The sequence below is a fragment of the Cuculus canorus genome, chromosome 1, assembly GCF_017976375.1.
Source record: "Cuculus canorus isolate bCucCan1 chromosome 1, bCucCan1.pri, whole genome shotgun sequence".
NCBI lineage: Eukaryota > Metazoa > Chordata > Aves > Cuculiformes > Cuculidae > Cuculus > Cuculus canorus.
In genome coordinates, this window is record NC_071401.1 from 65244910 (window position 1) to 65255840 (window position 10931).

General features: G+C 44.1%; 1 protein-coding gene across 1 annotated transcript in view; it reads right to left on the reverse strand.

Moving 5' to 3' along the window:
* Positions 1 to 9565, reverse strand: part of NCK2 (NCK adaptor protein 2) — a 92818-nt gene extending 83253 nt beyond the window's left edge. Inside the window, exon 1 of the mRNA XM_054083295.1 lies at positions 9405 to 9565. The gene's annotated coding sequence lies outside the window, so the exon portion shown is untranslated. The remainder of the gene's footprint in view (positions 1 to 9404) is intronic.
* Positions 9566 to 10931: the final 1366 nt, after the last annotated feature.

Sequence of the window (10931 nt, forward strand, 5' to 3'; positions counted from 1 at the left end):
TTCAGTCATTGCTCATCCTTACCAGCTCCTTTGCCAAACACATTCCATTCATGTATTGAAACACTACTTCTAAACTGCCAAACGCACCTGGAATCAGCAAAACCAAGCTGTTCTCTACACAATCAGCAAGAAACAGGCTTTACATTCACAAGTTAGTTGATGATTATCTTCCTGATCTATGGTCTATACAGACTCCTCCTAGATTTTGCTGTAACTAAAGCAACTTGATAACACAGCAACAGGTGCTCTACCACAGCCATCAGAAAAATCATCTTCTCTCTAGTGTAACTCCACCTTGACTCACCTGCATTCATGATTCACTGACACCAGACTCAGGATTGCTATCTTTGAAGAGTGAAACATTTAAAATTCTTCTACTTGCTTCACAAGCACAGTATAATCAACTGAATAGCAAGCTGCTTCTAAAGCTATATAAGCTTAGTACTGGTGTGTATGCCTTTGCTGCAGAAGAGTAAAGCAGCGTCCTTTAATTCAGATTGCAGTTAGGTATGGTATCTTCTTTTAACCACAAGTATGTCACTTCTATTATCAAATGAATCCAAATGACCAACTACATAACTGCTAAAATTATGAATTCAGCAAGAAGGAAAAAAATAAAAATAAAAATCAAAGAACAGAATAGTTAAATCACTAAGGCAAGAAAAAAAAGTCTTTTATTGTAGAAGACTGAAACTAAGTCTAGTTGTACCATTAAAAAATATACTAGAGGGAATTTTAAGAATTGTTTATTTCAGTTATCTCATTTAATATATTCTTCAAAATTCGATTCCTCCAAAACATATTATAATGCACTTAATGGGCTTCTCTTGCACATCACTTTAACTTTTCCTTTTCTCCCCCCACTTTCATACAGTCTGTTTTTCTGTTTTAAATTCTAGGTTTCCGTATTTTAAAAATAAACGCCAAACTAAATGACTCCCTGTTTTCCCCAGACAAAACTTAACTTCCTTTTTACAACAACTTAAGCACGCATTACATGAAGGACTGTCTGATCCACTCCTTTAATATCTCAGTATTATCATTCATTAAACAATGCTAAACTACCTGTAGTCCCACTGATTTTATGGGACTGCTGATAGAATAATGAAATACACAATGTATAAGTGTAATGTCTTGTCTATAAAAATAAGCCAGCTCTGTGACACTGCAGGCAGAAGTTCAACATGTAATTTAACATACGTGTCGTGACAAGTTAAAGAATGTGTAACTAAAAAAGGGTTGACCTGCAATGTAGTTGTGGTTCTTGTCTTGAAGAAGACATACTTATGGCTCAGCTTCGTGTTTTGTAAATAAGAGACCTTCATTCCAATAGTATCACTATTAAGCACAGCATTAAGCACATACTTGCATTTTCACAGGATATAAAACAAAGAACAACCATTTTGGCAAAGCCAGTACGTTACATCTTCATGATGTTCCAAAGAGGCGAAAGGAATATCTGAACAAAATAAACATCCAGGATCTCCCATCAGCAAAATGGGTAAAGATCCTAAAGGAATACAACCATCAGTATTACAAGACAGGACTAACGACAGAAGACACGCTTTGCTGCAATAACAACATTACATGGCCTCTAACAGTTTTCTGTCATAGGAGGTCTATAACATTTCAGTTCATTACAATTCCCCGTGCATTCCTTAAGAGCCTCAGAGCTCATAAAAATGATGTGTCATATTTTGATACTTGTGCTAAACACAAGCTTTATTATTACTAGTGTTTAAAACAAATACAATTCACAAAGCCCTTACAGAGATATCTGATTAAATTTCTAATATTCACGAATTAGAACTTTAATATTGAATGTTCAAAATGATTTAAGTCTTCTGATGTAACAGAACATAAGTCACTCAGTGTCAAGTGGAAGGCACATCCTTTATTAAAGCATTAATTATTTGGGATATTAGCATTAATTTCTCTCTATTTGAATTAAATGGAATTCAAAACAGTGTGAATTTATGATAGTCCACAATATAATTATTTCTCTATTATTCCTGCAGCACTAGCAGAAAGACTGCCAACAGAACTCAAAATGTAAAAGAAAGGAGATTGATCACCAATTTTTTTTTCTGGAAGACAGGAAAGGTGAAGCCTAATATGTTTATACTCTTAACAGCTTAAGCTTTTTTTGATGTAAAAATACACATCTTTATACCTATAAACACTGTCTACTTATTTTTGTATTCAACATGCAATGATTAAAGGAAAATGCATATAAGCAAGATATACCATAGCCAATTTCTTTTACAACTGGAACAACAATATTCTCAAATAAAACCACAAGGCTGCAAAAATAGCAGGGACTTTTACAAAATTTCAGTATTTGCTGAGAATAACACTATGTCTTAACTTACATTTCCCAAGTTGCTACATCCACAGAATTTCACCGAGTTCTGGCAGGAAGGAATAATTTAAGATACACATGGTACCTTTTTTTCAGCAGCTCAAAGGTACCAATTTTTAATTCTCCTACTTTACAAGGATAGCCAGACAGTATGGCTAGCAAAAATAATTTACAACTCAAAATAAATAAATAAATACAACAGCACTCATGTAAAACTTTTGTTTGCAAATCATCTGAGTCAGAGTCACCAGAGCACTAGATACCGATGGACAGTAATCCAGCAAAACATTCCCAGATGAAACACACAAAAAAATCAGTATTTACAGGTTTTTTGATCCAACTTTACAAGACATCTGCAGTCTGGTTAAACCAGAAACAGCTGTCCAACTGAAACTGCAATATTATGAATAAACAGCAGGCAAGGCTAAAAATAAGCCAAACAAACCATCTGTGCCACTGCCCCTGTTCGCTAACCATCTATACAGGTGTCAGCTCCCGTTCCTATCCTCCACAGCAGAAGTGGCATAGGATGTTTTTATCATCATTGACTTACAGCATTAACTCAAAATGAAAATTCAGTGAATAAAGTGCCCACTTCCAATCTGAAAACTACTCAACCCTTGTTCTTCTGGTTTTGTTGGAGTTCTTACTGAAAAAAAAAACACTGAGTGAATTTGAAACATACATATCTTTAAAGTGACTGGATGAAGTCTAACTACCTGGTTTTTTTCTTCTACTAATCCAGCAAACAAATTTTCAATCTAAAACTACCAATTAATTTTTTGACAAACCCTAAATCCATTTAAAACAAAAGAAACAAACCCCCAAAGGGCACCTCTTTATCCACCTGAACCCAAAACTAAGAAAAAGCCTACATTAAGTTTTACTAAGCCAGGTGGCAGTGTGCATTTGCGCCAGCAGCCCAAGCCTCCTGTGGTGGAATCCAGAATCCTTGACACGTCATCATTCATATCTGTCAAATATGATAACACACCATGTGTGTCTGGAGGGACACCATCCATTCAGGGAAATGAACATGTGATTTGTTGTCATGACAGCTATCAAAATTCAGCCCGAGAACATATCATACAGCCACATATCTCTTCTTCTGGATTAAAAGGTTGAAAAATACTTTCCTTGTTGCCACCCGAAACATAATTAGGATATCAACTGAGAAGTCAACTCCCATGGAACAGCAGTAGCCCATGGTGGCACTGGGAGCCAAGTCCAAGACAGAATGGACGCCAGAGAAAGCAAATGTGATGAATATACTGCTATTGTATGGACAGGAAGGAAAAACCTTGCAGCCATGCTATGCTGAGGGTGTTCCTATTGCATTAAAATCAAGCAGTCAGTCTGACCCACGCTTGGGACTCCTCTCCTCTGGTAACAGTCCTAGGGTTTGTTAAACAGGAGGCCTTAATTCTTGCTGTTCTTCTAAATGCTTTATTAGTCCAGAATGCTCTAAAAAAATTCAGAGTAATACACTAACTTAACTCTCTGTATGCAGAGTAAGTTTTAAGAATATGTAATGTTCCTCTTCTCCCTTAAACCTGTGAAGTGACTAGTCATGAACTGCTTTGTTCTACTATACAATTAACTAAAAACTAGTATACAAAAAGATTTCAGCCAATTTAAATTTGACAAGAAGGAAAAGTCAGGAAACCCAATATATGTATTTTATAGATGCTTGACAAACACCACCACTCCTTTCTAAACCATCCCATCCTGCAAGGATTTACTCCCCTTTTGAAGGAAAGGTTCTAAAATAGTGTTCAATGACTTCTTAAAAACAATATAAGTACGGACAATATAGTTAAATCAGAAGAGAAATGGGCCAATTCTTTTTAAACAGCTTACTTTTATTTTCTTCAAAATAAAAATCATAACTTTAAGTGCTGCACTGCCAGCAGAACCCAGAATCTCACCCCAGCATAAGCAGAAAGCACCTGCTTTTGCTAACCCTCCTCCCATTCTCCTGCAGGGCCTGATGGCTCCTCCATATTTGCATGGAGCTGAACTAGTGTAACCTGTATGGAAAGACAGCCAGACAGCACTTGGCTTAAAGCAGCTCCTCACACCGTAACAGGATGTGACCCAGTTCACCTGCATCAGGAAAAGCATCTGCAGCCTCTAGCTTCCCACTCTGCTTTGGTACTCACTTTCACACCCCTGTCATTTGTCCTTACTAAGGTCCCTGCAAATACTCTGATTTCTAGAGCTCAAGAACTTTAAATGGCTCAGAAGGCTAAAATCTGCCTTTCTACCAAGGAAGTAATAACCTGATTTATTAATTTCATTTATTTGTGATTATTGATCCATTTTGGCTAAACACTCTGGCCCTGACACAGCAAACTCTACCCACACTGCTTCCAAGGACCACACATTGATATCTCCTGAAGCGACAGAGGAAGAAAGCACCTTAACTCTCAAAACAGCACAACCTGCTGAAACACAATGGCAATGAGTTACCATCTAACTATATTTCCTTTATTTTTTTTTTAAATTTAAAATCACCTTCTTGGAAACAAAGCCTATATTTTGTTTGAGGGGTTGGTTTGCTTTTTTTTTTTTTTTTTTTTTTTTTAAGTAAAAAGTAGGTTGCCTGAGGTTTCTACCTGATTCTATAAACATACTAAGTATATCAGTTTCATCTACTAAAGTTTCAGCTATATTCTATCTGCAATATATCTCACTATCTGGTTTTGCACCTATTTCGACAGTTGTGTGCACTCTGTACAGACAGTACCTTACATGAGATGAGCAAAACTGGATCAAGTTTCTTCAGCTTAGATTAAAAACATATCTGTATTGCATTTTATTTTGTACCTATAGTCTGTCATGATTGTTAAGAGAGAAGCAACATTTTTAAGAATTCAGGCATCTACCAAGAGTCTCAGCATGTTCACCCCTCTGACTGCTTCACAGAATAATCAATATTACTTACATTTTATCATATTAATACTTCTTAATGAGATCAGGACCAAAACCTGCACAACAAACCTACAGAGGAAAAAAGCCTCTAAGCCACAAAGTTTGTTTCTATGACTTTGAACAAATACTGGCTATACCAACATGTCCAAGTTTCCAGTCTAACGGCTGTTTTTCTTGACATGAGTATTTCTAAAACTTCACTGACATCAGGTTATTGTGCATAGCTGTAGTAATTTGAAATGCAATGGATTGCTATTGTCTAACTAAGATTTAGTCCTCTGCACCTGAACTCTTAAAATTTACAAGACTCTATTAAACCTTAAAAACATACACTGCCAGCCCACCTCAATGCACACAGTTATTTATGCTGAGTTTAAAATATGAACTCACTTCATTAACGGTGAGAAACAAATTCATTTGTTGTGTCACATATATTTAATGAAATATAAAAATATATTCTTCATATTTCAATGCACTTCCAATTTACTCATTTCACTAGTATTTATGAAACCATTAAGAATCCTTATGATGGGAAAAAAAAAGATTAGTCTGAGAAAAAAAAAAACTAACGTAACACTTGAAAGAATTACTTTACCCACCAATGGGTAAAGTAACAGTTTAATTGGGCAGAACATCAGTGACTTCAATATTACGATGAAACTAATGGGCCTAATTGAGTCAGCAAGAAAAACGTAAATGGAACTACCTAAAGCAGAAATTAACTTTGGATTCCTGGGCCGACATCCATAAATTTGCAAAGTAAAACAAACAGAAAACTGACTTTTGAAAAGGTGTAAGTCACCAGGATGTCATGTAGTATCCTTTGCAGAAGACTTGACAAAAGTGCATGGGTTAAATGAATAGCACAGGCCTCACTCCTGTGCTTTAGGAGGCAGAAATGACACTATTTCTCACATTAGAATACCGTATTAGTTCTCTCTGAAAGTCTTCCACTCCAGGAACTAGTAAGGTTTCTTGATTTGCACTCTACAGAAGCTATTGTTCTGCAACGTTTCTGTATACCTAGTAAACACAAGGATAAAGTGTACTGCCTTTAAGTTTATTGTTTCAGTAGAAGTAGAAAACAGCTTTCCTGCAGTACACCTCAACCCTCCACCGCTTCAACACACCTGATGACCTACTTCAGGGGAGCAGGGTGTCCAGTGAGGAGCACGCAGCACCTTACCCCAGCTCTGATCAAACTAACCAAAACAAGGTAGCAATCTGGTCTCACGATTAATTCTCAGTTATCTAAAATATCCTTCAAACACCTCTAACAAATCCCCACAGCGATCTCCTTCCTCAAAACACGGGAAGGGGGGAATAACCACAGCTTAGAAAACATCACTCCCTCGATGCAAACAGGAAACATTTTCTAGAACATACGCTTTGGATTCAAAGATGCCTTGGTTTTGATTTCAAACCTGCAGCAAGTAAATTGATACAGCACCTGTCTCCATGAGTCTGAAAGCAGCTTTTATGCTTAAGGAGCATGAAAAACACAGATACTCCGAGCAGTTTTGCTGCTGCCCAAGACCATGACCAGCAAACAAAGCTATCTGGGCATCACTTTTTGAATTGCTACCGTATGCGTTTCTACACCGAGGAGAGCCATGAGTGTCACAAACGAGTAACGTACCAACAGCAACAAAAGGTACAAAAAACAATGGCTGGAAAAGCAGCAGATGCCGCTGATCTCATCCCTCTTCTTTAGCTGACAAGAGACACAAGGTGACACATAAGACAGCAAATACCTTTCCTTACGCTCCCACACAGCTAGCCAGCAAACTACAGAAAAGAGATGAAGGGGAGATAACAAGTTCTCTTTCCACTGCAGTAACAAGCCAAAGGCTAAAGTTTTGAATTTATCATATATTCAGTTGCAAGGATGTAATAAAAAGGATCATCCAGACAATCAAGGGCTAACTCTGATGTGTGTTTTGGAAATATATAGCAAAAGAGATTTTGTGTAACACTACATCACAGCAGCAATTAGAAATGTTATCTGGTAGAAGTAAAAGACCAATACAATAGCTAACGTTGCAACGACAGAATGACAGCAATGAGAGCTAACATTATAATGAGCCCGTATCTGTTTCATGGCCTACATAAATATATTTGCTAATTACACTCTTGATCTTCCTAGTACAGGTGCCTTCTATCTCTACATTTATTCACTGTTCCCAAAAGTAACATCTCTGTCAAAGTCTCCTGAAGCAAAGCAGTTACAAAGACAAAGCGATCCATTTAACTACATAAACTAACTTAGGTCAGACAGAGGGTTTCGACTTTCCCGAGTTGTGAAATAAGTATTTCTAAGAAGCAACAACATTATTTTACTCCAGAAGCTATAATCCTAAAAATGAAAACACAGCACCATTAACATCATCTATGCGGTGCTGACTGCTTCAGATTCCTAAAAAGCAGTGGCAAAAAAAGCACTTTTAAACAGAAATTCTTCATAAGCTCCTACTCAGTGAGCCCTTTCAAATTCCTCCATATTAAGTTACCAGCCCAAACTCCCGATGACACAAACCACGCATGGTTAGGCCATGAAAATTTGTTTGTTTGTTTTTCACAAAGGCCACTACCACATTTCATGAAAGCGAAGTCTCATTCTCCTACCTTGTATGCTCCTCAGAAACAAATATTGCTTCACAGCAAGGGGAAGAAACGTGGTTCAACTAAAGAATACTTGCTGTGGTTCAGCCAGCATTCAAGTTTTAAAGTAAGAAATGAACGAGACAGTTCCGAGTTAAACACTACGTGGAATTCAGGGAATAACCCCGGTACACGCAGAGGGCCACAAGCACAGAAAAAAGGAGAACCGTGAGAGATATTAGCAGAAGGAGGAGAGCAGAGAGGCACTCGCAACCAGCCAGTCACAGGTCAGACCAGAATTACAAACCTGAATCCCGATCCGACCTGGGCCATGCTCTGCCAGCCAGGGGCATCTGATAGCATTCATTTTTACTTCTACCCGTTGACATTTCCAATAGTTAGCGTTCATTTTTAAATGAAGAACAGGATGAAATACACAATCTTCCTCCCAAAACACCCAGGGAGGCACTTTACTGAGCAGGCATAATTTTATCTCCTTTTTATTTCAGCTTTATGTCCTTTAACAACCACCGGCATCAAGCGGGAGGTAATCGCACAGCTCTCCCCGAGAAAACCCCCGAGTTTGGCTCTCGTATGGAAGCAGGGGAAGAAAGAAAGAAGGAGAAGAAAGGAGGCTGTGAGCGGACCCGGCGCGGGGCGCTCCCGCCTGGGAAACTTTCCGGTTGCGCTGCCCGGATACACCGCCTCCATCCGCCCGGCCGGGATGGGATGGGCTGGGACCGGGGCTCCACGGGGTTGGGAGGGAGGGAGAGAGGGAGGGAGGGATGGAAAGAAGGAAGGAGGGGGGATGTCCCAGTCCGCCGCTGCCCCCCGGCGGGACGGCGGCTGGCACAAAGCCGCGGCTGTCACACACACGCACACACACACAAATACACAAGCAGCAGCAACTCGGGAGGATAAGAAGGAGCCCCCTTTCCGCCGACTCCCTCCCCCCCCCCCCGGGCAGCTGGACGTGGCACACAAACCTCTTACCCTCCCCTCTCCATCATCACCCACTCTCTCCATAATCCCCCATCTTCCATCCATCATCCTCCCCCTCCCACCACCCTCCCCCCCCGGGGCAGGTACCAGCCTCCTCCACCCTCGGGGTTAGGTACCAGCCCCTCATTCAGGGGTAGGGACCAGCCCCTCCCCCCCCAACCAGGGGGTAGGGACCAGCCCCCCCCTCCCCATCCAGGGGGCAGGGACCAGCCCCCCCCCAATCCAGGGGGCAGGGACCAGCCCCCCCCCCCCCCCCATCCAAAGGGTAGGGACCAGCCCCCCCCCCCCAATTAAGGGGGTAGGGACCAGCCCCTCCCCCCCCCCCAATCAAGGGGGTAGGGACCAGGGCCCCCCCCATCCCTTCCCGGGGCGACGGAGCCTCCGCCGCTCAGGTGACCCCCGCCCCTCCCCTCCCCCGCTCCCGGTGGCTTTTCCCATCCTCCCCCCGGCACAAGTTGCCGGCGGGTCCCGCACCGGCTCAGCCCCATCCCAGCTCCGCGCTCACCTCCGGGGACTCTCCCAGCCCGGGCGGGCTCCGCTTCTTTGTCTCCTTCAGCGGCGCCGCTCGCTCCCCTCCCTCCGCTTCCCTCTCGCCCTTCCCCGGGCGGATGCGGGCTGCGTCCTACGAGAAGGGCCGGCTGGCTAGCTCCCTCCCTCCCCCTTCTTTTCCCTTTCCTCCTCCTCCTCCTCCTTCTCCTCCTCCTCTCCGGACGCGTCCAAGGCCCCAGCGCTCGGCGGCAGCTCCGCTCCTGCCTGCGCCCGGCGGCCCCTCCCCGCCCCCCCGGCGCAGCCCCCGCCCCCGCCCTGCCCTTCCTGCCGCTGCCGCTGCCGGGAGCGCGCGGGAGGAGCTCCCCGGGCTCCCCCTCGCCCGCCGGGATGGCTGCTTCCCCCCCCCCCCCCCCCGCGCCCCAGCGTGGAGCTGGGCTGGGCGGCTCCCGACTCTCCGCGGCGCCCGGGATGCGAGCCGGGACTGGGGGGGGCGGAGCCGGGGGGTGGTCCCGCCCGGGGGCAGCGACCGGACACCCTCGTGCACACGGGCAGCCGTGCACACGTACCACCCCCCCCCCCCACCCAACCCCCGCCATGGACGCGCAACCCCGTGCACACGCACACACCTCCTATCCCATCCCGTCCCATCCCATCAAACCCCGAGGGACGCTCGGGGTGAAGCTCCCCCACCGGGAGCAAAAGCGCCTAAGGAAAAAGTCCTGGCGAGCCCTTAAAGGAACCGGGATATCGAGGTTCAGCGCTGCGGAGGTGCGAGGGGCAACTTCCAGCGTGGCCTCGGGGCGGAGCGACAGCGACCCCAAAGCCCCATTCCCAGCCCCGTTCCCGTGTTCCAACCCGTCTCTCTCCACTCCCGTGCGGCCCCGAGGCAAAGTTTCCAGCTCGGCGCCGCGCATGTTAAACCGGGTTGGGCGATAATTGCTGTTACCGGGGCTTGGAATGAGCTTGCCCGGGTGGTGGTCCCTCAGGACAGGGCACGGGGCGTGGAAGCCACACCAAGTTACCCTTTTCGAGCACTGGAAAGTGCTTGAAAATTTGCCCTTATGCAGCACTGGAACAGGCTTCCCGGGGAGGTGGTTGAGTCACCATCCCTGGAGGTGTTTAAAAGATGGGTAGATTAAGTGCTTATGGATATGATTTAGTAGTGGACAGGTATGGTTGGGCTTGGTAATCTCAAAGGTCTTTTCCAACCTAGTGATTCTTCCCCTCTCCCTCTCCTTCCAAAATTGAACCCAGTCCCCAGGTGTGTGGCTGGTCTGGGCTGCCTTCCATCCCCCTCCTCTCGTGGGAAATGTGGGCTCTCCTACAAGTGGTCAAAGGGTGGGAAGAAGGTCCCTGCAGAGGTTGGGGTCTCTCATGGGAATGGCCGTCCCACTGGCCGCTGGCATTCATGATCTCAGGTGGCCCCACAGCATAGTCCCTTGATGGGCATGAGTGTCCCTCAGTTGTAGGGAGAGGGAAGGGTCAATCCTCTGGAGTAACCTGGAGAGTTCTGAGTTAAAACCAGTGCTGCCCCTCTTTAATG